We start from the raw sequence: 27654 nt of genomic DNA, 5'->3' as shown, positions 1-27654 counted from the left end.
ACATGAAAATCCAAAGGTAAATGTTGTAAAGTGATAATTAATATGGAAGCACTGAAAACCTTGTTTCTACAAAGATGGTGGACAAGCTAGGATTAGTGAAGACAATACACCCTACTCCTTACAGAGTGTCATGGTTGCAGAAAGGACATCAGATTATTGTGACAGAACAATGCAAGGTAGAGATACAGATTGGTACATATAAGGATGTGATATTGTGTGACATAATGCCAATGGATATATGCCATGTATTACTGGGAAGACTGTAGCAGTTTGATCGGAAAGCTATTCATGATGAGAAACACTTATACTCTAGAGAAGAATGGAAATAAACATATACTGCTGCCATTGAAGGATGACACTGACAAAGGAGCACTTGGAAACAATGTTATGTTGATGAGTGGAAACCAATTGTTACAAGAGATTGGGAAAGGTGAAGAAATGCATTTTGTTGTCATAGGGAGACCTAAGCTAATTTTAACTTCCACAAACTTAGATGATTTACCTGAAGAAATAAAAACTCTGTTAAATGATTTTGCTGATATTATTGTGGATGAGTTGCCAAATGCGCTGCCACCAATTAGGAGTATTAGTCATCATATTGATCTAATACCAGGAGCAAGTTTGCCAAAAAAAGCAGCATACATATTAACTCCTCAAGAGAATGCAGAAGTTAGAAGACAAGTGCAAGAACTGATGGATAAGGGACTAATCAGAGAGAGTCTTAGTCCATGTGTTGTACCAATAGTACTCAATCCAAAGAAGGGAGGTGAATGGCATATCTGTACAGATTCCAGAGCCATAAACAAGATCACTATCAGGTATAGAATTCGTTTGCCACGCATGGATGATTTGATAGATTGTTTGAGTGGGTCAAAATATTTTACTAGAATAGATCTAAAGAGTGGATATCATCAAATAAGAATTTGAGAAGGAAATGAATGGAAGACTACATTTAAAACAAATAGTGGGTTGTATGAGTGGTTAGTGATGCCTTTTGGACTCACTAATGCACCTAGCACGTTCATGAGATTGATGAATGAAGTCTTGAAGGAATATGAAGGCAAGTTTGTTATTGTTTATCTTGATGATATTCTAGTTTTTAGTAGAAGTAAAGAAGAACATCTGGAGCATCTTAAATTGGTTTTAAGAACTCTACAGGAAGAGAAACTACTGATAAATATGAAGAAATGTAGTTTCATGAAAGAAGAATTAATTTACTTGGGATTTGTAGTTTCTTAAGAAGGGTTGAAAATGGATCCAGAGAAAGTCCAAGCCATTTGGAATTGGCCTATTCCAAGGAATATATTTGAGGTAAGAAGTTTTCATGGGCTTGCAAGTTTTTACAGGAAATTTATCGGAGGTTTTAGTCATATTTGTGCACCAATTCTTGAAACAATCAAGGAGACTAATCAGCCGTTCAAGTGGACAGAAGCAGCAGACAGGAATTTTAGGTTGCTAAAGAGGAAAATCATAGAGAAACCAGTTTTAGCTTTACCTGATTTTGGAAAAGTATTCCAAGTTGAAACTGATGCTAGTGGAGTTGCAATTGGAGTAGTTTTGAGTTATGAACAAAGACCAATAGCGTACTTCAATGAGGAATTAAATGAAGCTAAGAAGAAGTATTCTTCTTATGATAAAGAATTTTATGCTATTGTATAAGCCTTAAAAAAATGGAGACATTATTTGCTACCAAAGGAATTTATATTGTATTCTGACAATCATGCATTACAGTTCATAAACAATCAACCAAAATTGAACCAGAAACATGCCAAGTGGATAGAGTTTTTGCATAGCTTTACTTTTGTGATAAAGCACACAAGTGGTAAGTTGAATAAAGTCGTTGATGCTTTAAGAAGGGTAAATTTCATTGTGCAAGAATTAAAAGTTGGTGTTGTAGGATTTGAAGAAATGGTTGAAATGTATAAAGATGATGCAGATTTCAAAGATATTTACATAGCAGTTCAAAATCCAATAGTTCATAACCGAAGTTAGTGGTTAGATTATCTTATCCAAGGAGGTTTATTGTTTAAAGGTAACAAGTTGTGCATTCACAAATGTTCTATAAGGGAAAACATAATAAAGGAGAAACATAGTGGAGGATCATCTGGACACTTTGGACAAGACAAAACCTTTGCTCATGTAAATACTTTTTATTGTTGGCCAAAGATGTAGACTGATGTTAATATTTTTTATAGAAGTGCAGGATATGTCAACATGCTAAAGGGAGAAGCCAAAATACAGGATTGTATGAGCCATTTCCAATACCAGACCGACCATGGGATGCAGTTAGCATGGATTTTTTTTTGGGGTTACCTAAAACTCAAAGGGGAATGATTCCGTTTATGTTGTGGTAGATAGATTTTCCATGATGGCACATTTCATTGCATGTAAAAAGACTAGTGATGCAACAAAAATTGCTAATCTATTTTTTTTCTTCAGAAATTGTAAGATTACATGGATTGCCTGTAAGTATTGTGTCTGATAGAGATACAAAGTTTGTAGGGAATTTCTGGAGAACTCTTTGGAAGAAACTAGGAGCTAACCTCAGTTTCAGTTCAACATACCATCCTCAAACAGATGGATAGATCGAAGTAGTAAACAGAAGCTTGGGAAACATATTGAGAAGTTTAGTGTATCAAAATCCTAAGCAGTGGGATTTAGCACTAGCTCAAGCTAAGTTTGCTTATAATGACACTCCAAACCGAAGTACTAGAATGAGTTCATTTCAGATTGTTTTTGGGATGAATCCAAGAGGTGTGTATGAGCTTAGAAATTTGGGTAAACAGGAGACAAGAAGTGCAAAAGCTGAAGAGTTTGCAGAGCAGATGCAGAGACTACAAGAATATGTCAAAGGCAGATTGTAGGAAAGTAGTGGCAAATACAAACAGAGAGTAGATATGAAAAGAAGAGAGAAATAATTCCAAGTGGGAGACCTAGTGATGGTGTATTTGAGAAAAGAAATATTTCCTACTAAGACTTACAATAAATTAAAAATGAAAAAGATGGGACCATGTAGAATTGTAAGAAAGTTTTTAACTAATTCTTATGTAATTGAATTGATAGAAGGGATTGGAATATCACCTATCTTCAATTTTGTAGATTTGTATCCATACAAAGAGACAGAGATAGAGCTATAGGAGGAAACTACAGAAGATGAAGTTAAAAATTTCAATTGGGAAGAACAAATGCCAAAGACAGTTAAGAAAGAGGTGGAAGTTGTTTTGGAGAAAAGAGTATCCAAAAGAACCAGAGGACATGTTTATTATCAATATATAGTCAAATGGAAAGGACACCCAGTGGAGGATGCTAGTTGGTTGACAACAACAGAGTTGCAGAAGTATGGAGTAAACCTTGAAAGTCTGAGGGATGATTATTTTCTTCCCTGGGAGTCTGATGCCGGAGCATCTGGACTTAGCCAGCAATGTGATGGTTTGTTCACATGTTGTGGATAAATGAGTGAATTTCACTTACTTGAGTGGTCAAAAGTCAATTTTAGTCAAGAGGGTTGGATCTCTCGAAAATGATCTATAATTCATTATTGTAATAGTTAGGAAATTGTCTTATTTTAGATTAAGGGATAAGTAGTTAGAATAGGTGTGTAATAGAGCTTGAAAATAGATATTTAATTGTTATATTGATTAAAATAAAGATCAATTTGTTTATGCAATTAGAATAGGATTTGATTCATAAAAAGAAGAAAATTTAATGAAGAGGGATTAGCTGAGATGATTGAGAATTGAGCGAGAGGCGACAGTTGAGTGATAGAGAGGGTTTTGAGGTTGGAACAGAGGTCTGTAATTTGTTGTAATCGAGCCAAGAGGGCCGAGACTCTGTAACTATTATTTTATTGAAGAAATTGATTCAGTGTGCGACTATGTGTCAATTCTGTTGAAGGCTCTTGTTTACTTCTGTGAATTCGCGTTCTGAAGCACATCTGGGTATTTTCTCTATTTTTTGTATTTTAATTATAATCTCAGTGTTTATGGGTTAATCATAGTCATTAGTATTAATAACGGGGGTAGAAGAGCACAGAAAGGTTGATCGTGGTTGAAGGCCCGTACTCCATCCTAACCATCGATCTAAAGTTCAACTGCTTACGTCATAGTCAACAACGGGGTTAGGCCTGTGTTTAACCTATGTGTTAGTTGAAGTCCCGCGAGCCGTAGGATTTGATGGATTTTGTTATCCAATGGATATCAGGGTTTAAAGTGATCAGAGTTTAAGTCTAAACCTAGACCCGAATTTTTATAGATCAAGGTTTATAAACCATATAGACTCCGTGAGGCGGGTAGTGTCGTGCAAGTTCCATGTGCAATATCATTGTCAACCGTTGGATGACTGTTGATTGCTGACCGTTGGATCATATCACATGGCATCATTCAAGAGTGAATGAACCTTGTGTTAGTGTCAGTATCTTCATCCCTTCGTCAGAGATCAAATCCTCTTGTTGCATTTCATATTAAGTGTCCCGCCCAGTCAGTTGCATTCTATTAGGAGCATGGATCATCTGACGGTAGTGGCTTCTCCTAAATTTTCCCTCATTTCCTTTAACTACTGGCCCATGTTTATTCATTAAAATCATATACAGTCACCTTTTTGTCTTTACAGTTTGCAAGGGTCTTTTCTAGGGTTTCATTGTCATTAGGTCTAGGGTTTCATTAGGGCTTCATCAAATAGGTTTTCAAAATGTCCAATAATAGTTAGCAGGCACATGAGGAGGTTCCAGTACCAATAAAGTTCATAATAAATTGCTCAGCAATGTATTTTTCCTCAAAACTCTGTTTTGAGGAAAAACAGAGTATTCTAGGTTTTTATTGTATTAATTCATGTATTTTCAGTTCTCTTGAATGTAAATCAGCTCAGAGGCAACCCTGGTCTCCTTCCCAAGCCTCAGTAGCTCCATCCCCTGCAAAGCAATCAAAAATCAAGAAAAATCGAAGTCATTCAGTTCATCAAAAAGCTCAAGTAAAGTGAAAAGCTCAAAAAACAGAGTTGAAAAGTAAGTCACATTGCAAACATTATAAAAGTGGGTTTTATGAAGAAAAAATCAAAATCTCTTGTATATAAATCATCTTTACAATTCAAAAAGCTCATTGGCACTCAAAGAAGACAGATTGAGCAAAGTGAAAGTCATGTTGGAGAAAGGAAGCAAAATCGCAGCAAAAAGTTCCAGTTTTGGAGGCATGGCGCATTGGGTGAGAGGCGTGGCACATTGGGCCGCTCTCCACAGTGTTAAATTTATACTGGCGCGGTTCATACAAGAGGCGTGGCGCATTGGGTTTGTGGTGTGATGCATAGAGCTTCCAAGCCCTATTTCATCAACAACTCCCCCAAATTGCCAAAATTGCTCAAGTCTTCTAGTTTGCAAGTAAGTTAAGCCTCTTCCTTGCTAGTGAAGGAGTTTTACATTCAATTTATGGTGGTTATGTAAAAGAAAAATCAAACCCTACATTCTTGCCATTTCTCAAGAAATTGTTGCCTATGATTTTCATTGGTTATTTTGGCTACCAAGTCCATTCTCCCATTCCCTCACCTTTTCACTCCTTCACTCATTTTGTCATCGTATTCCCCCATTCCCCAACTTCCATATTCAGTCATCCCTATCCCCAATTCCCATTTTTCCCAAATCCTAACTATAAATCCCCAAACCCTAATTATTATCCCAAGAGCTTCATATCACCATTCAGCTGAGTGTACCATCATTTAGAGGTTTGTCATCATCATTTCAGGTTCCAATGGGTCATTTTACACCTTGTTCATGCTTCAGTTGCACCTAGGTAAGGTTCATTTGCCTCTCCTATGGTTTTGAGGGTAATTTCTCTTTGATGGTCATCAACAAAACTTGTATCCTGATGTTCATACACCTTCCCCTATCCTTAATGTACCTTATTAAACACTTCTCATCACTGATATCCCTCAAATTCCTCATTTTCACACAAACCCTAGTTTCTTGCTACAACTTGGTAATTTTCTAGGGTAGACCTGTGTTTTTCCCTTTTGGACCCCTTCCCCTCACTAAATCTTTGAAATTCCACTTTCCCCTGCTTCCTAACATTCCTCCCTACTTCAAAAAATTTTCTCAAGAATTTAGACGTCCCTTATCCCCTTCATTTCGCTTCATTTCGACAAATCCCTTGTTCCACACACCGGGATAGGTTTTACTTAAATGATATTTTTGAGCAAGAAAAGATGAATTTTGGAAACCTAAGAGAGGTTTTTGTCCAAAATATGCCAAGGAAGAAAAACCTCCTTCACGTTTTACACAGGTGTCATGGTTTTGGAGAAATGTCAAAAATACAGTTGCCTCAGGAGAATTGATGCACCTCTGTAGTGACCTTGGGAAAATCAAGATTTCTTCTAGCTTGGTTGGCCTAATGACTTGCTTGATGAGTCAAATGATAACTAGACACAAATATATTTCCAATGACCTATTATGAGCTCAATTTGGAGTTAAGTAAGACTTTCAAAAGTTGACTGCAACACCACTCTGCCTTTAGGCAGCCTCATTTTGTACATTTTGATCAGTCTTGGGAGATTTGATTTTTTATAGGGAAAATGAACTCCAAATTGAAAAATTATAGTTGTGTTGGAAAGTAGACTCAATAATATTTAGAACGAGCTATTGTGCACCCAATTTTGACACTGGGAAGGCCATCAAAACTGGTCTGTAAAAAGGCGCTACACATAGAAATTTTTAACACAGGGTTTTCTGCTCTATGCGCTGCGCCACCTGGTGCTCGCTTTTGCTAGGAGCCTCCAAAAGACAAAAACTTAGAATTTTTGGATTTGGCATGGAAAAATATGTTTTCCTACCAATTTCCAAGAAATTTGGACAAGTTTTGAGCCCTCAAAAAGGTCAAAAACACTCAAAAAATGACCTCACTGCCCCTATTTTGACACACAGGAAGCAGTGTTGGGAGAACTGACTTTTGGAGGGTCAAATGGAGGCCAAATTGAAAAATTCCACTTGGGTTGGAAATTAGATAGGCATACCTTTCCAAAAATAACACTTGGAGATAATTTTGACATTGGGAAGGCCTCCAAAAGTGGGTCAAAACAGGCACTACGCATAGAGAATCAGGCGCGGCGCATAGAGGAAATTTTGCCAGTTTGACCAAGTATTACTCTGTTTTTTGCCCAGCTTTGGCCAGTTTGACTTTTTCACTTTCTTAATGGAAAATTTGTGATGTAATGTAATGTACATTGATGGATCATGATGTAAATGTGTCAAATGTTCACTTATAGAGGTAGATTCATCAGTTTAAAAGTTGTTTGAAACTGAATGAATCAGTTCCCTTGTTTCTAGAGGCATGCTGTTCTGTTGCCTGATTTCTAGTTCTCAGTTTAGAATTAGTTGAAACAGCTCCTAAACATGTGAGATCAACCCCTAGAGGCTAGGATGAGCTATGGTTGTCTATATTATGTTGTTTTTGAGTCATTAGCATGGTTGGACTTTTGGAAAAGCCTTGAGCTTCATTGTACACTCATATCAGCATTTTGGTTAAGGAATTGAGACCAGGGTTTGCAGCACTCTTTGGGATCCATGTGGAAATTTTTCTTGGTACAATGCTTTCCTTTTTAATTGTGAATTTTCATATGTGTTATGTATGCAATTCTCTATCTTATTTCTTCTTAACTAAACAAACAAGAGTGTAAGTAGAATCCATTGAAATTGCAGTGCTCTACTTGAGGTTTGCTTTAGTATTTGATTTTTTCAGCTGTTTGGAGAGGATCCATGAGTTTTCTTGCCCTCTTAAGCTCCTCAGCTGTCTAATCCTTCCATCTCATTCAATTTTAAGTGCCAAAAAAATTGCCTACCTTGCCCCATTGAGATCTCTGCAAGACTAAGCCTCAATCCCCAAACCCAAAATCTACCTTTCCATCTAAGCCAACAAAAACATCATTACTCTCTTGCACATATACCTAGCCTATCAGTATTTCTATCAGTCATCTCAAGCCCTCATCGATCATAATTTTCTGAGATTGACCCGGAGAGAGCCCTCTCCCGACCTGGTAGGGCTAGCTACCAGGTTAAGCATGGTTTGATGTTGGCCCTGGATCCTACCTTCCTCAACCTAAGGTAGATTTAGGCACTAACATAGTGGCGACCATACTGGGGAAGAGATTGTTCATTTGCTAGTGTTATTCATTTTATAAACTACAGACGGAGTTTGAAGATTAGCCAGGTAGCCTTCGGAACGCTCTTTCTTTGCATTAGCGAAAGTAGATAAAAGCTGCTTCAGTCAATCTCCAGTCTAGTTTATAAACTGAAAATATGGTTTCCTCAGTAAAATGTAATCAAGTTCAGATCTAATTGTTGATGGTGGAAAACGATCAGACACTGGAAAGGCTGAAATCATTCGCCTGGCGATTCCAAATCAGTTTCAAGAACAGATCCAAGGACTCCACTGGACGATGAACCTGACCAGTAGAAACATGAAAGGACAATATGGAAAGATCAGGTATTCAAGTTGGAATTTCATCCAAGACATTTTGTTCTTTGTTGTAAATTATTTCTTCTCTTCTCCCGAGAATGTCAAGAAGGCTTTGCAAAGTATATTGTATTTGAGAAAAGATCCTCAACCTGCATTTGATTCCTTCCCTTTGAAGATTGTGAATACCAAAAATTTGCATGCCTTTGAGCTTGATCAAGACCCTTTTCTGAATCTTGTGATGACTGTCTTCAAACTGATGAGCCTCAAGAGATCAAGACTGATTCTACAGCTTCTGTACATACCCCACTACCTTGTAAAATTCTAGATCGATACAAGCCTCTGATTTTACCTCCTATATCCCATGTTGTCCCTAAAAATCATGACCTATATCTACCAAGATTTGATGGTGAACACGACAACATCACTGCTGAGAGATATGTATTGAACTTTGAGTCTTTTCTTGATCTTTTTGAAGTTGATGAAGAAGATGTCAGTATTAGGCTTTTTTTCTCTTTCTTTGCAAGGCAAAGTCAAGAGTTGGTTCAAAACCCTGCCTGATGCAAGCATCTCAGATTTACAATAGTTTATCAAAGTTTTCCTCGACTGGTGGGTGGTAAGACAAAACCCTTTATTGATTATAGAAGAGTATAACCAGCTGAAAAGACAGCCAGGGGAGACAGTACAACAATTTTCTGCCAGATTTAACCAAGTTTATTATTCGATGCTTGTTAATATAAGACCTCCTCCTAGATCTGCTCTCTTGCGCTACCCGGGTGCCTTTGATCTGGAAATGGAGTTTCAGATGAGAGAAAGGAATATTTCAACACTTGAATAGATGCAAAATAGTGCAGTAGATGTAGAGGCTCATTTGCTGATCTGAAGGGCAAAGTTGAAGGAAGAAGAGATGAGAAACATAGATTCGGAGGAATCAACATCTCTAGAGGTAAAGCTTGACATTTTGGCAAGTGTAGTGGAAGAGATGATGCAAAGGATCATCACAAGGAATGAGTATAATGTTCAAGCCCATGGCTCGCTGATTGAACAGGAAAAAAATTGCTGATCCAAAACATCTTCTTTCTTATCCTAGTTGTCATAGATCTGATAATGATTGTTTTGTAGATCATCTTGGAGGAGAGAGATCTATTGATATGACATGTATGCTTGCTGATGTATTTTATATTGATGATTTGCCTCAGTTTGATCAGTATGACGATGATTATGTTCTCCAAACAAAAACTAATCTTGCAGACAAATCAACAGCTAGTTTGTGGGAGGAAGAAGTTCACTTTCAGTAGCTCGAATACAATGTTCAGCCGATACATATCAGCTATGACAGTGACGAGGAAAGTGCAACAAATTTTGAAGTAAGTGAAGGATCTTTGCCTTTTTATTTTTCTTTGTTTCAGTTCATCAGAGACAACATTCATGCAATCAGAAATCAACTGTCGACAAGTCTTGATTTGGACTATCTTGAGGACAATGAAAACCTGGTTCAAGACTTTTCATATCCAGCGTTGCAGCCCCCAAATCCTAATGATTGTCAAGTTGCAGATGAAGACTTGGAAGCTGGAACATATGATCAAATGATGCAAGATGATTCCGTACCATTTTTTTAGATCATTTCAGTTTTTGAAGGGTAAATTGCATAGTATCTCTTCAAATGAGCAACCTGTAGGAAATCATGCAATCTCATCGGAGGCAATAGAAAATGGGTTGCAGCGGTCTTTTCATGTTTTTCATGATCCAATAGCTGATGTGTTAGATGATGTCTACAGTCAAAGTCCTTCCCAATTGACTATATGTGATCTTGAAATGAGTATTGATGCAAACTTGATCCGACAGCTGGTTTCTTTGTCATTTTTAGAAGGAGTCTCGTCACAAAGCTCAGATCAAAGTTTGCATTCATGGTATGAAGAGAAGAGAAGTAATCCATTGAATGAGCTAAGTCCCAGTGTGCATGAACTTCAAGATCCTTATACAGTGTTTTTGGAGGCGGATAGAGAATCCATAGTATTCAACGGATCTGTTCACAAGTTTTCATGGGAGTTGCCTTTCAGTAGTTCTCTCTTGTTGTTCATACGCAAGCACTTGCGGAGAATTCAAACAACAGTAGGAATACTTACTTGGTTGCATTGGTTGCTTCATTTCACTTGATCAAGTGATGAATGAAACTATTAGAGTAGGTTATGATGAATAAGCTCTACTTTGAGCATTATTTCCAATTTGTCGGTTGTGTTTAAGTGTTAAGTCAGTTTTCAGTCATGTAATTGAGTCCAATTTTGAGTCAAGAGTTTGGTTTCGATTCGTCGAAGATATTGACCTCGTATCCCAATGGACGAAGGCATTGCCTGCTTTCCCAGAGATTTGTAGTTCTTGGCACCTCCAAGGAGCTACCATCCCCATTGGAGCCAATGTTAGTGTTGGTATCTTCATCCCTCCGTCGGAGATCAAATCCTCTTGTTGCATTGCATATTAAGTGTCCTGCCCAGTTAGCTGCATTCCATTAGGAGCATGGATCATCTGACGATAGTGGCTTCTCCTACATTTTCCCTCATGTCCTTTACCTGCTGGCCCATGTTTATTCATCAAAATCATATACAGTCACCTTTTTGTCTTTAAAGTTTGCAAGGGTCTTTTCTAGGGTTTCATTGTCATTAGGTATAGGGTTTCATTAGGGTTTCATCAAATAGGTTTTCAAAATGTCCAATAACAGTCAGCAGGCACATGAGGAGGTTCCAGTACCAATGAAGTTCATAATAAATTGCTCAGCAATGTATTTTTCCTCAAAACTCTGTTTTGAGGAAAAACAGAGTATTCTAGGTTTTTATTGTATTAATTCATGTATTTTTAGTTCTCATGAATGTAAATCAGCTTAGAGGCAACCCTGGTCTCCTTCCCAAGCCTCAGTAGCTCCATCCCCTACAAAGCAATCAAAAATCAAGAAAAATCGAAGTCATTTAGTTCATCAAAAAGCTCAAGTAAAGTGAAAAGCTAAAAAAATAGAGTTGAAAAGTAAGTCACATTGCAAACATTACAAAAGTGGGTTTTATGAAGAAAACATCAAAAGCTCTTGTATATAAATCATCTTTACAATTCAAAAATCTCATTAGCACTCAAATAAGACAGATTGAGCAAAGTGAAAGTCGTGTTGGAGAAAGGAAGCAAAATCGCAGCAAAAAGTTCCAGTTTTGGAGGCGCGGCGCATTGGGTGAGAGGCGCAGCGCATACAAGTGGTGCGGTGCATTTGGCTACTCTCCACAGTGTTAAATTTATACTGGCGTGGCGCATACAGGAGGCGCGACGTGTTGGGTTTGTGGCGCAACGCATAGAGCTGCTAAGCCCTATTTCATCAACAACTCCCTCAAATTGACAAAATTTCTCAAGTCTTCTAGTTTGCAAGTAAGTTAAGCCTCTTCCTTGCTAGTGAAGGAGTTTTTCATACAATTTATGGTGGTTATGTAAAAGAAAAACCCTACATTCTTGCCATTTCTCAAGAAACTGTTGCCTAGGGTTTGCATTGGTTATTTTGGCTACCAAGTCCATTCTCCCATTCCCTCACCTTTAAACTCCTTCACTCATTTTCTCACTGTATTCCCCCATTCCCCAACTTCCATATTCAGTCATCCCTATCCCCAATTCCCATTTTTCCCAAATCCTAACTATAAATCCCCAAACCCTAATTGTTGTTCCAAGAGCTTCATATCACCATTCAGATGAGTGTGCCATCATTCCAAGGGTTTTCATCATCATATCAGGTTCCAATGGGTCATTTTACACCTTGTTCATGCTTTAGTTGCGCCTAGGTAAGGTTCATTTCCCTCTCCTAGGGTTTTGAGGGTAATTTCTCTTGGATGGTCAAACCATCAGCAAAACCTGTATCCTGATGTTCATACACCTTCCCCTATCCTTAATGTACCTTATTAAACACTTCCCATCACTGATATCCCTCAAATTCCTCATTTTTGCACAAACCCTAGTTTCTTGCTACAACTTGGCAATTTTCTAGGCTAGACCTGTGTTTTGCCCTTTTGGACCCCTTCCCCTCACTCAATATTTGAAACTCCACTTTCCCCTGCTTCCTAACATCCCTCCCTACTTCACAAAATTTTCTCAAGAATTTAGAAGCCCCTTATCCCCTCCATTTCGCTTCATTTCGACAAATCTCCTGTTCCACACATCGGGATAGGTTTTACTTCAATGATCTTTCTGAGCAAGAAAATATGAATTTGGGAAAACTAAGAGAGGTTTTTGTCAAAAATATGCCAAGTAAGAAAAACCTCCTTCACTTTTTACACAGGTGTCATGGTTTTAGAGACATGTCAAAAATACAGTTGCCTCAGGAGAATTGATGCACCTCTGTAGTGACGTTGGGAAAATCAAGATTTCTTCTAGCTTGGTTGGCCTAATGACTTTCTTAATGCATCAAATAATACCTAGACACAAAGATATTTCCAATGAGCTATCATGAGCTCAATTTGGATTTGAGGAAGACTTTATAAAGTTGACTACAACAACACTCTACCTTTAGGCAGCCTCATTTTGCACATTTTGACCAGTCTTGGGAGATTTGATTTTTTATGGGGCAAATGAACTCCAAATTGAAAAATTCTAGTTTTTTTGGAAATTAGACTCAATAATATTTCCAACTAGCTATTTTTCATCCAATTTGGACACCAGGAAGGCCCTCAAAACTGGTCTGCAAAAAGGCGCTACGCATAGAAATTTTTAACACAGGGTTTTCTGCTCTTTGCGCTGTGCCACCTGGCGCTCGCTTTTCTAAAAGCCTAAAAAAGGCAAAAACTTAGAATTTTTGGATTTGGAATGGAAAAATATGTTTTCCTACCAATGGCCAAGAAATTTGGATAGGTTTTGAGCCCTCAAGAAGGTCAAAAACACTCAAAAAATGACCTCACTGCCCCTATTTTGACACATAGGAAGCAGTGTTGGGAGAACTGACTTTTAAAGAGGAAAATGGAGGCCAAATTGAAAAATTCCTCTTGGGTTGGAAAGTAGATAGGTAGGTATTTCGAACAAGCACACTTGGAGCTAATTTGGACACCGGTAAGGCCTCCAAAAGTGGTTCCAAACAGGTGCCATACGTAGAGAATCAGGCGCGGCGCATAGAGGAAATTTTGCCAGTTTGACCAAGTATTACTCTGTTTTTCACTCAGCTTTGGCCAGTTTGAATTTTTCACTTTCTTAATGGAAAATTTGTGATGTAATGTAATGTACATTGATGGATCATGATGTAAATGTGTCAAATTTTCACTTATAGAGGTAAATTCATTAGTTTAAAAGTTGTTTGAAACTGAATGAATCAATTCCTTTGTTTCTAGAGGCGTGTTGTTCTATTGCCTGATTTCTAGTTCTTAGTTTAGAATTAGTTGAAACAACTCCTAAACATGTGAGCTCGACCCCTAGAGGCTAGGATGAGCTATGGTTGTCTATATTATGTTTTTTTTCAATCATTAGCATGGTTGTACTTTTGAGAAAGCCTTGAGCTTCATTGTACACTCATATCAAAATTTTGGTTAAGGAATTGAGACCATGGTTTGCAGCACTCTTCGGGATCCATGTGGCAATTTGTCTTGGTACAGTTCTTTCTTTTGTAATTGTGAATTTTCTTATGTGTTATGTATGCCATTCTCTATCTTATTTCTTCTTAACTAAACAAACAAGAGTGTAAGTAGAATCCATTGAAATTGTAGTGCTCTACTTGAGGTTTGCTTTAGTATTTGATGTTTTCAGCTGTTTGGAGAGGATCCATGAGTTTTCTTGCCCTCTTCAGCTCCTCACCTATCTAATCCTTCCATCTGATTCAATTTTAAGTGCCAAAAACAATTGCCTACCTTGTCCCATTGAGATATCTACAAGGCTGAGCCTCAATCCCCGCACCCAAAATCTACCTTTCCATCTGAGCCAACAAAAACATCATTTTATTCAATCAAAATTTCTTGCACATATACCTAGCCTAAGATCAATATTTCTATCAGTCATCTCAATCCCTCATCGATCATAATTTGCTGAGATTGACTCGGAGAGAGCCCTCTCCCGACTTGGTAGGGCTAGCTACCAGGTTAAGCGTGGTTTGACGTTGGCCTTGGATCCTCCCTTCCTCAACCTAAGGTAGATTTAGGCGCTAACACATTAGCAAGGTGAAATTGTGATTCGTGATGTCACTGTCGACCATTAGATTTGGAGAGAGGAGATCAACGACATAGAGTGAAGTGTTGTTCAAAAGGGAAAGTCAACATAGGAGCGGTTGTTGTTCAGTTGTTGTTCAATTGCTGTTTAATTGATATTCAGTTGTTGTTCAATTGTTGTTCAATTTCTATTCAGTTGTTGTTCAATTGATGTTCAGTTGTTGTTCAATTGTTGTTCAATTGTTGTTCAATTGTTGTTCAATTGTCATTCAATTGACCTCATGCGTCAGGGAAATACTTGAAACTTTATATCCAGTATTAGATTTTCATCCATTCATTCATCATTTGTGAATATCCGAAGAGTACATTTTATTTTGAAAAATTACAAGAGTGTGATTGTTTCAACAAAGACTCCATAGCCTAGGGAGAATGCACTTGGATCTACTTGTTCTCTACATCCCATAGGAGGAAGCAGTCCCTAGCTGGAGTTGATGTTGGAACATTATTTGGTTTTGATAAGTTAGTATATTTGCCAAAAATAAATTCAAAAATGTTAAGTTAGGATATGGATGAAAAAAGAAAGAAAAATAAAAAATGTTCGGATAGTTGTACATCTTATGTATATCCATATCAAATAAAATGTTAGGAATTAGTTGCGCTAAAGAATGGAGGCAAAAGAAAACAAAAAATGTTAGGGAAGAAAAAATACAATAAAGGCTTTAGTTTCAAAAAGAATAAATTCAAAGGTTGTTTGTTTAAATGTGCCACACAAGAAATGTTAAATTTTATTAATTAATGATTAATTTCCCTTTAAAAGGTATTAATATTTGTTATTAATCTCTAACATTAGACTTTATGTTATATAGCACATATGTTTGTTTAGGCCAAAGTCGTTAGTCGACAAAATATCTTGTTGGCTTTAAATAAAGAGTGCGTGTCATTGAACGGTGGATCTACTCCCCACCTAGATCAACGGCGGGGGAGAGACTTCGCACCCCCCTTGACCATTTTCCGTTAACGCGGGGGGAAGGGTGGGGGGGTGGTCAGAAAAGAAGTTTTAATGGTGGACACCCCAACCTTACATGTCACCATCTCATAACTCTACACCCTCCTCACTCAAAACCACAAACCATTCGCTACCCCCTCCGAAATCTACCAATAGTTTTCTTTTGCCAACAGTTCTCCACCCCGTGCTTTGATCATTATCCCTTGACTAATCCAACACTGCCACCTCACATACATGTTTCAAAGTTGTTCTATCTGTTTCCACCTCACATGTTCGTTGCACAACTATTATACCCGTTTCTATTCGTCCGTTACAGCTCCGCTCCTGAAACATTAAAGCTGCTACAGTCATAAAGAAAACCATTAGCCAAATCATGCATGTTATAAATAAACCTAAACCCGTCCCTTTGTCACTTTCGTTTGACTCCTTACTGTTGTTTAGGTGAAATTGTTCCTTGCACAAAGCCTCTTGCCATTTGATCATCTGTCACCAGAGTTAAGTAGTGTACCTGCTATCTGTTTAGCCGATCACCTCATTCTTCTATCTGTCAGCATGGCCCCAAAAGGGACATCTAAAATGCAAAGTATAGAAGAAAGTGTTGCTACCACCATCCCAGTCGATCTTGACCATGTTCCCCTCGCCGACTCTCTTTTCAATCTTGCAGATGCCAAGTGTGAGTTCGACTTCCATGAACTGCACCTATGGCTCAAACAAAAATACCTTGACTGACAAGACCCAATCAGATCTAGGAATCACTGATGCCTTTCTTCAGCTTCCAAAAATCACATGATTTCCTCGACCTCTTTACTTGGTTCCAAGCCAAATATGATCCTATGAAAAGAGCAGCGGTGGCTCAGAATGGAGACATTCCGATCACCATCTCTGCTGAAATCATTAACCAAATGCTCCTAATTCCTCAATTAGACTCTCTCAGCCATTTTTCACAAGCAACACTTATGGATTTGTACCATAAGCTAACCTTTCCACAGAGAGCCCAAATCTTTGAGATATTTTTGCCTGAGGATGCAAAATTACCAAAAAGGAATCCACCTTATCCATCTTCCATATTTCCTGAAGCCTCCAAGCATTGTATTTCTCTGCTTTCCTACTTGTTAGGATATCCAGATGACTAGTCTGTTGATGAACCCATCCTTGGATTCCTTTCCATCTTCAACAAAGATCAGCAACCAGCATTCATGTATAATTACAGTCAATTCCTGGCTGATAATATACATGAACAATTCATGAATCTTACTGTATAGGGAGTGTTCAGCTACAGTTCTGTAATTGTCCACATGTTTCCTTTTCAGCAGGGAGATCTTTTGCCCATCAAGCTCAGAAAATAGGATGAAGAAGGACTGAATCAATCAGTGATTTCATTGGACCGAAATAGTCAGGACCACTTCCATAAGCTCTTCATTATCAGATTTTATAGATACTTTCATACATATAGTGGCACAACTTCTCCATAGTCAGATAGAACCAAGGATTGGAGATGAAATCAAGAGGATTTTACACTTAAGTGAGCAGACTAAAACCAGTGACTAGTATTTATACTAGAACTATACAAAGATAAGGGTATATGGTTGTGAGCTTGCACCATATAAGCTACCCAAGTATGTTCCTATGGGAATCTTTTCTCTAGAATATATTAGGCAGATGATCAACATGGATGACCTACAATTTGTTTCAAGCAAAAAGAAGTCAAAATTCAAAATCAAGTTAAATACTAGATCATTTATTTGCAACACCAGATCAGCTGGTGTTGAGGCAGATGCATTGGTAAAGAAAATGAATTTCTAGCCTAGCTTTACCTAGACTTATGGCCCTTTTGGTATAATTTCTACCTTGAGAGTTGAATTAAAATTGACTCCCTATAATCATACTCCAAGAGTAGAAATAGAAAAGTTCATGAATCAAGAGCAATGGGCTGATGGGACACTTCAAGAGGCAGATGAGCAAGTTTTCTCCACCCACAATGAAAAGATTTCGGTTTCTTAGAGCAAGCAATAGAAAAGGGTGAGAGAGGAGACTTTATCTACGGAGGAGATTATGAAAGGATTCATTTTGCAATAGAAGAAGCCAAAGGTTGTCTTAACAACATCAACAGAAGAGAATCAACCAATAATAATTGATCTTAGAGATTCAGAAGATTCTACATCAGCAGGAGCTAGTGTTCCAAGAACTCCTCCTACAACTTCACCTTCTAGAGGACCTCTAGAAATTATTTAGTCCACAGGAACCAGTTCCTCAGATGATTAGAACATCTTCTCAAATTTCCTTGAAATTAAATACAAGAATGAGACTTTTAAGTCTAATGTATACAACCAATTCTGGAAACAAACATCAACTTCCCAGCATAGGCTTATTTCCGCTTTCAACAATGAAAAAGGCAGAATGTAGATGGGTTTCTTGCAAGAAAAAATTCCTTTTCCTAAGTCTCCATCAGATTATAGAAAGACTATATTTTCATTTGATGCTAATCAAATCCATCTAATTGACAAAACGGATATGCACAGATAATCTGGTGAGATGTTGTTTTCCACCATGACAACTATAACCATGTCTCTTTACAAACTTAGGATTGTCCTATCCAATATTCAATCTCAGCTCAAGATAGAAAAGATTTCTTCATTAGCCAAAGATAACAGAATAAAGGCACTGGATGACTTAGTGATTAAAGTAGGATATGATCCCAAAGATGTCAAAGTTGTAGAGTTACTCCTCAAAAGGAAAGATGCAAACATTGTTGCATTAAAGAAATAGTTGAAGCTGCCCTCTACAGAAGATCCACTAATAAAGGACATAGCAGAAAATAAACAACAAAAGGAGGATATGCTCAAGCTTATCATTAAGAAAAATATACAGCTAAAAAAATGGAAGAGCATATTGAACAATTACTAAAGGAGAAAGAGGCAGCATAACTTGCTATTTTTCCAGTCACAGTAGTCCCAATAGCAGTTGTAGGCACAAAGCCTACTTCATCATCAACAACCATTGAGTCTACATCAACAACAGTCGATCCAGCAAAATTATCTCAAGAATTGGCCATACAAAAATAGGAAAATGAGAAGTTACTACAAAAATTCCAAAGTTTAGAATTGCAGAAAGTAAAGAATGATACTTTGTATGTGCAGGAGATGCAAAAGTCCCACAGGTTGGAACTTAAGATCTAAAATTTGGAAAGTGAGTCCCTCATGGCAGATACTTTGGCCCAAGCCAAGGAATATATTTGGACACACATCAGCCAATCTATGACAAATGTATGGGTATCCATACAAATAATTTTTGAACAAAAAGAACTCATTACCAGATGCAAAGCAGTAATAGAAGAACATAAATCAACTTTGAAGACCAAGCCAACAAAACCCACAGATATGATAAAGATGTTAAATTTAAAAACCAAAGAAGAACTGAAGAAATAAATATTTCTGACATAATAACTACCATCTTAGAGATTAAGAAGGTCTTACAAAAGAAGAATATGATTAACCAGTTAGAAACAAAATGTCAAACCCTATATATTGTTGTCCAAAGGTTTCATTCAAAATTTAATATTTTAAATGAGAAAGGACTACCAGGATTGGTAGCTTTAAATGATAAGTTGATCAAATTAGAAGATTGTTGCAAGAACTTGTATACTATTGCAGTGGATAGAGCCAAGTTTGCAGGAATCAAAGGAAAGATAACAAGGAAGGCCTTCCTGGAAGCCTTGGAGTTTGATTTGACCATCAAGCATGAAATTAGACATCTGTTCCTTAGCAAGCCAGCTTTCGAGAGGTGCACAGAAGTGGATGAAACATTTAGAAAGATGGTGAATTTGGAAATCCCAAGTGAAGAAAGATGGGATCAATTGTGTGAAACAATTGAGTAATTTCTGATCCTAATAGTATGACAACTCATCATCTTTTTCAGTCTAGATCAACAACAGATTCCCAAAAGATAGAGCCACCTCTTCAGCAATTTCTCGGTTCCTACAATATTGTCCTATTTTTGTAATTTTGTCCTATTTTGGTATGTTGTTCCAACAAATCTAGATCTTTTTCAAATTTTTTTGTATAAATAACTCCTTCTTTGAGTTATTATGGGTTGAACCCTTGAACAAGCTATCAAGAAGATTTGTACTAAGCTGGAGCATTTTTTTTATGGAATAATGAAGGATCTTGGATTTATATCATATGGTATGTTTCTCAGTGAGTTCTATTTCATGTTATGCATTCATCATGTTTTCTTCATATAAATTAAGTTGTTTACATTTATCTAGGCAAAATTTGAATGAGTTCCAGTCTTTTTTTGAACCCTGTGTGAAATTGTGTTTATAAAAAGAGAATAATTTACAGAACTATTTGTTATTGTAAGTTCCTCTTTGATTATAAATTACATCCGATATCTGTAACAATTTAATTATATTTTGTTAATTAAGCAAACACCATTTTCTTAAATTCTTCTTATAGTTTGTTAAGTATTCAGTATGAATATTGAATTAATTATACTTCTTTATGCTCTCCTTTTCCACCCATTTAAAATCAAATTAACTATATGGAGTTAAAGAAAAACCTTTTATTTTACGTGGAAATCTATCTGAGTTTAAAGCACCTATTTATAGATTGTTCACTGGTCATCCAATAATTCAAAACAACAAAACATTATAGATGCTTTGGAATAACTAATTGACCTAGAGTTATCTCAAAGGACAACACCATCAAAAGAATATGCTGAAGTACTTGTAATTTTTACGGAAGGAGAAGTGAGGGCTCAAAGGATTCTCATAGAATCCATCAAGGATCCCCTCATTCCATATGTATCTAAACTCGACACCTCAAAAGAAATGTATGACAAATTGGTAGAGTTATTTTCTATAAGCATTACAGGAGAAGTTATCTCTCTAAGGCAAGAAATCTATAACCTAAGGATATCAAAAGAAGTAGGAATAACCTCATACTTTATGAGGATATCTGAAATAAGGGATCAAATTCAATATGTGGGTGAAATAATGTCTAACAAAGAGATAACCAATATATTAATAAATACACCACCAGAGGAGTGGGGCAACTTTACTTCAATTATTCATGGGAAGAAAGAAGTTACTCCATTCCATGATCTATGGTCTCTATGCAAAATTGAAGAAACTAGAATGAAGGAAAATATTGATGTGGCTTCAAGTGAGAAAATCCAAGCATAGTTTGCTATGGAAAAGAGAAGAGGAAAGTCTAGGAAATTTGGTCCTCAAAAAAAGAAGAACATAGTTAAAATGCAATGCTATTGATGTCTAGAATATGACCATTACAAAATAGTTTGTCCTAAACTCAAGAAGGAAAATAATAAAAGAGGTATATAAGAAGCCCATATCACTGAAGAAGTGGAGGAAGTTGAAAACAATAAGTCCAAGAAAGAGGAAGTAAAAAATCTATACTATGATTGAGATAGTCTTCCTCACCTAGTTCTTTTCAAGTTCTTGTTTTCAAGTTTTATGTTGTAAGATATGGTTATCATGAATCACTATAGAAAGTGATAGGATTCATCATGGCATCATAGAAGCATTAAAATAAAGAGTTCATGATCATAGAAAAAAATATTTTAAATAGAAGTCTATGGCAGTCAACTGTGGAAAGATATAGCTCTTGGTGATCTCATTAGAAGCATGAAAAGAAGAAAAATGTCATCTAGCACAAATCTCATCATACATTAGTCAAAAGGGAACATTTGTTAGATGAGGATACTCAAGATCCACTATTGGAATTTTCATCTGAAGGTTCACCAATCAAAAGGAAGCAATGACATCAAGAATTCCATCTTGTTGGAATTCATGGGATGATGGTATGATGACAAAAGAGGTGAAGCAGATCAAGGGATTGAATCTCTTTCAATCAAGGAACTTGTTGAAGGAAGTATGGATGACCTAAAGGAAAAATGAGGTATGTATGCTTTTATTCAATATTGTAGATTCATGTCATATGGTTGCAGGTAACATGGATAAATATTGTATCTCAAGAGCATGATCAAAATAAAGGATCTCCTCCTTAAAGGATGTAGCAAGGCATGGGTCACACATTAACTAGATGAAATTAACATAAATGTATGTCCTCATATGAAATATGAGGTGGTTGACGGTGATTAGAGTAACTCTAATTAAAAGTTCTTGGGAAGACAAATGTGTGAATAAAAAAGGAAAGAGATCGTGGAATATGAAACCATGAAGCAAGAAATCAAAATTCTGGAACTAGAAGATTTGACTAGTATATCTCCAGGTACGGTATAAAGACTTTGATGAAGTATAAAAAAGAAAGAGACCCTTGAAAATAAATATCTTTTGGAGATGTGCTAATGCGCATGCAAGATGTCGATGCAAACTAGAAGATGTCATGATGAAATATCATCACAAAGGTAATCTTGATTTAATGATTCATCTGTTATTTTAAATAATATCTAGATGGGCCTATGGAGGGCTGCTAAGGGAAGATCTATTGAAAAGTGTAACTAGGTTCACTCTTAATAACGACATGTGTAATTATTATTTTATGTAATTGATGAAAAGAAGAAAAATAAAATTATTTTGTAATGCTTGAGTCATGGGTTTCATGCTCAAGGAATTTTATTTTTGGTAGAAGCTCCCATTGAGACTTATTAGGTTTTCAAGTCATAATGTCTGTTGAGTCAATGTTAAGTATTGAAGACCTGTTTGGATATGTTACACATTATAAAAGAGAATTTATTGGTGTCATAAACCCTCCAAGACCTTGTCACAAACACTCCTTGAAGTCGTCATAAGGATGATTGTAGAAAAGGAAAATCAACTTAGGCACCATTTCAAGTCGGCTTATTCTTGATGGACATACTACTATATATAGGGAAGCTCGGCCTCACCTAGTGTTATAGCAGATAAATCCATCTTTCTGACAAGACAAATATCACTCGATCCAAAAGGAAACTAGAACCAACAGACAATTGAAGGACTCTTTCCCTAAGCTTATTCCATTCGAATTGTAAATACAAGACTAGGAGAATAAGCCTCTTACCTATTTGTGAAATGCTTGATGAATATCCCTGCTCTGTCTTGATGAAGCTTCCAAATGCTCAAAATGACCTATAATCATAGGCATAAAAGAGATCAAAGTCATATGAAATTATAAAAATTCAACCAAGCTTAATCTAGTGATCAAGGAGATTAGAAATTGATTATCTTATTGAATATCAAAAGAATCATAAACCATTCATCATTTCAATAAGACAATATAATTGGAAAAATGATTCATTGTATTAAATCAAGGATAAATAAGAGCCTTACAACCTTTACCTTGCTGTCATGAGGTTCCTCCCAAATGCCTCTTAACCTCTCCTTAGTTGATAAGCCTTTAAATCTAAATCCAACAACATAAGTGTATCTTTTCTGAACCTATTAATCCCTCTATCCTCTATTCAATTTATAGGCTAAGAGGAAGAAGTTTCAGATCCAAAAGAGAAGGATGAGATCCTCTAATTGGGGGATTAGGGTTCCTTGATGAAAGGGAATTAGCTCCATGATCTGAGGGGTATGACTCAAATAGATATGACCTAGAAGCTTTTAGTTGGGATATATTTGACCAATAATGCTTCTAGATCTCACTTTTTATTTTTTATTTTTATTGAGTCATGTGCGCACTTCACAATGGAAGACACTATGTAGATATGCATAGTTTATAGTGGAAGAAACTACACATGTGCGGATAATGCTCAGGAAAATTACACAGATGCTCAAAAACAGGGTTTTGTACCATGAGATCCAGAAATTCCACTTTATTCAAGGTATATAAGTTGTTGACTTTCAAGGGAGTGCTTCATGACACTTGGATGGATGGTGAGAGATACAATTTGATGATCATTTGTCATGGTGACAAAATGAAGTGTAACATATTGCCCCCTAAAGTGCGAAGTCTGAAAAGTTTGAGGATTGAATTTACTTTATCATATTAAGGATTGGATCAGAGATCATGGTTGGAAACCTACAACAATCAATCAAGGTTTACAATGCAATGTAACAATCATCACTAAGGTAGAGATTCCCATAATCAGAGTAAAACTAACTCGATCAATAAGTAAGGAAAAACTCAAGAATCATATCCACGGTAGACACGGTATGGACGGAGCCATCAACTATGAATTTGTCTACATAATCATGAATCAACTCCTCGTAACCTTAATTGATGAAACTAGATCCAGGGTCTTGATCTCCATCTCTCAATCTATAGTACAAATCTAGCCATGCGACTGAATGTCTCAAGGTCGAACATGGTAGAAACCACTTGATTACCGGTTAATAATGTGAACTGTTAACAAGTGCGATAGAAACCACCAATAATGGCAATGTATCTCAAGGTACTCTCAGTACAATCTATAGAGTGTAAAAAGATGTTCTGAATTCGAACACTCATAGAGTCATTCGATCAAAGGCCAATGATGAGAACTTGTCATTAAAAGTGAGAAACGTGCCATTAAGGAATGCATGCTTCAAGGTACTGAAAGTTTCTAGATCAACTTGCTAGATAATGACATGAAGTTGATAGGAAGCGACCCATCGCAGGAAGGCCTACAACAAAAAACTCAATGTCAATTTTTGAAGAATAGTTTGCAAGGACTAACTCAGGGATGGTCGATGTGATTGAAGGCTAAAAATTGCAAGGTGATTTGAACTAAGGTTTAGAATTCTCTTGAACATATTGGTGACACAGCAAAATGACTTGGCAACATTTGACTCAACGATAATAACCAAAACTAATTGAATAATTTCAATAAGGTTTAATTAACTATGATACAAATGGATTCCCCGACCCAAATATATATGTGATAGAGTGTCATGTTCAAGAAAGACATACTGCCTGAAATACAAGAAATGAGCTTTTCTTCTCAATTTTCCCCCACCTTTACTGGTAAGTACCTCTTTTATTTTTTACAATCTTGAGGAGGATAACATATGCTTGTCCTATAAGCTCATCCTTCAGATGAGTCCTCTGAAGTATTTTTAAATAACCCTAAGAAGGAGTGGATTGGTCTCATTATGCTTAACGAGTCCTATATTGTTTAAGTTTTAACTAGACTAGTAAAGGAGTAACTCGATGTCGTTTTCATGTTTAATTTTTTTTATAATAAATGAAAAGGAAACTTGTTTAGTTCTTTTACCGTAAAATTTTAACGAGGCCATAGAAAGTAAAGCTCAGTGTTTTTCATTTTGAAGGAGTCAGGAGAAAAACATAAGTAAACTCCAAAGTGTTATTTTTCTTAAATTTAGTCCCTCAAGCTTGAAAAAGGATAAAATAGTGCAGGAGAGAAATCTATTGACCATAATTAGTCTGTTATGAAACCAATTCACAAAAATATAGAAAAGATGGATGAACACCTTAGAAATAAACCTCTTCTAGGGGGAAACCTCCTTTACATTACACAAATGAACAATTCTTGGATGATACAAATGACAAGACCTCGTTCCTATATAGGAGTTTAAGGGGTCATAATATAATCAGAGTTGACATAACAATAATAATGTAAGGGCACAATAATAACAATATGGGGGCTACATGGGCACAACAATGTAATAAGGGGGTCGTACTAATAACAATAAGGGGTTACACTAGTAGTATAGGGACATAACATGCCCCTTTCCTTCAAAAAATGTTGTCCTCAACACTTGAGTAGTTCTTGATGATTTTGTATAAAATACTTGTCATCCCATGTGGAATATTCAGCGAGTAAGTTCTTCCACTTGATGAGATACTCCGAAATTGATAGATTCCATAGCTGTCGAGTTCTTGTTTCTGTGACCGCTCCAGGTTCCAATATGATTTTTCCTTCCTTGTCAAGTTTTGGCAATATTGTTTGAATTGGGATCTTCTGCAACTTTTGAATGAGTGGCCACACTTCTTCGCCCTTTTTCCATTCATCCCTTGCTTCGTTTATCCAATTTGGTTGGATAATAGAAATAGCCCACAACAATGCTTTCACATCCTCATCCTTTCTTGAGAGTGCATCTGCCAAAACATTTTGCATCCCTTTTTTGTAAATGATTTCAAAGTCATAACCAACATCTTTGTGACCCATTTTTGTTTCTCTTCAAAGGATAATCTTTGTTCTAAAAAGTATTTAAGACTATCATGATCCGTTTTTACCTTGAAGCGTCTTCCCATTGGGTAGGGTCACCATTTCTTAAGTGCATGTAGTATTGCCAACATTTCCTTCTCATAAATAGCTTTGTGTAAATACTTTCCTTTGATTGGATGACTTTCGAAAGCAATGGGTCTTTCATCTTGCATTAAGAAAACACCAATTCCATTTCCTGAAGCATCCCATTCCACAATAAAGGTTTTTGTGAAGTCCGACGTAGCTAAGACCAGTGCTTGGCACATTGCGTCTTTAAGATGTTCAAAGCCCTTTGTTGCTTGTGGAGTCCATGAAAATGCATATTTCTTCAATAATGTTGTTAGAGGTGTTGTTATTCTCCCATAATTCTTAACAAACTTGTGATAATACCCTATCAACCCAAGAAATCCTCGCAGATGCTTTATGGACATGGGGATTTTCCATTCCTTAATGGCTTTAATTTTGCTAGGGTCTACCTTAACACCTTCATGAGATACAATATGACCCAGATATTCCACCTCTTGTACTCCAAAGAAACATTTGGAGATTTTTGCATATAATTGTTTCTCCTCGAATAGTTTGAGCACCTTGTCAACATGTTCAACATGATCCTTCCAAGACTTGTTGTAGATTAGTATATCATCAAAAAAAACTAACACAAATTTTCTAAGGAAGGGTTTGAAAATGGAATTCATCAAACCTTGAAATGTATAAGGTACATTGGTAAGGCCAAAAGGCATGACCAAAAATTCATAATGACCCTCATGAGTTCTAAATGTTGTTTTCGGAATGTGTTCAATCTTCATTCTGATTTGATGATATCTTGAACAGAGATCCAACTAGGTGAAGTAAATTGATCCATGCAATTCATCCAATAATTCATCAATGACAGGAATGAGAAATTTATCTTTAATAGTGAGCTTGTTGAGCTCCCTATAATCCAGACACATGCACCATGATCCATCCTTCTTGTGCACCAATACTAATGGAGCAGAGAAAGAAATTTGACTAGGTTGAATTATACCAACCTCTAGCATTTCTGCAACCATACATTTAATTTCACTCTTTTGGGAATAGGGATATTTGTACAGCCTGATGTTTGGAGGAACACTTCCTGGAATCAAAGGAATAGCATGATCATGATCAAAAATAGGTGGGAGGCCTTTGGGAGTCTCAAACACCTTGGAATGAATGTCCAAAACTTTTTGGAGATCTGGAGAAATAGATGATTTCGATGTGGGAACCTCTAGCGAACATAATTGTGCAATTACGCCTCTTTGTTCCTTCTTTAGAAGCTTTGTCATACCGTTAGAGCTTATTATCTTTCCCGGTTCAACTGCAATACCCCTTAATTCAACTTCCTTTCCTTCCGCACAAAATTTCATGAAATGTTCTTGAAAATTAAAAGCTATTGTACCCAATGATTATAGCCATTGGACTCCTAGTACAACATCAGCACCACCCATTGGAATGGAAAGCATTGGGCTATTCAATACATATTCTCCCATGGATAGCTTGATATTATGGAACTTTCCAAAGAAATTTATGATTCCTCCACTTGCAACCATCACTTGACACTTTGGTGCTGGATATAGGAAGCAATTCAATTCCTTGGCTATCTTACAATGAATAAAATTATGGGTACTTCCTGAATCAATCAACACTATTACCTTTTTCTTCTTGATATGTCCTTTTATCTTGATAGTTTGAGGAGTGGTAATTCTAGCCAATGCATTACAAGATATGGTCGGATTCATTTCTTATTTATCTAGGGTTTGTTCCCTGAGTATGTCCTCTTATTTTGACATTTATTGTTCCTTTTCTTCCTCCTCTTCACAATCTATGTAGAATAATTTCTTCTCAACACACTTATGACCTTTAATGTATTTTCTATCACAACTGTAACAAAGCCCTTTTGCTCCTTTTTCTTCCAATTGTTCTGGTGTCAACATTGTAGGTTGTG

The sequence above is a fragment of the Pinus tabuliformis genome, chromosome 4_2 (genome assembly GCF_031772625.1).
Source record: "Pinus tabuliformis cultivar Carrire ecotype Pingquan chromosome 4_2, CPIR1, whole genome shotgun sequence".
NCBI classification, from domain to species: domain Eukaryota; kingdom Viridiplantae; phylum Streptophyta; class Pinopsida; order Pinales; family Pinaceae; genus Pinus; species Pinus tabuliformis.
This window is presented reverse-complemented; position numbering follows the sequence as displayed.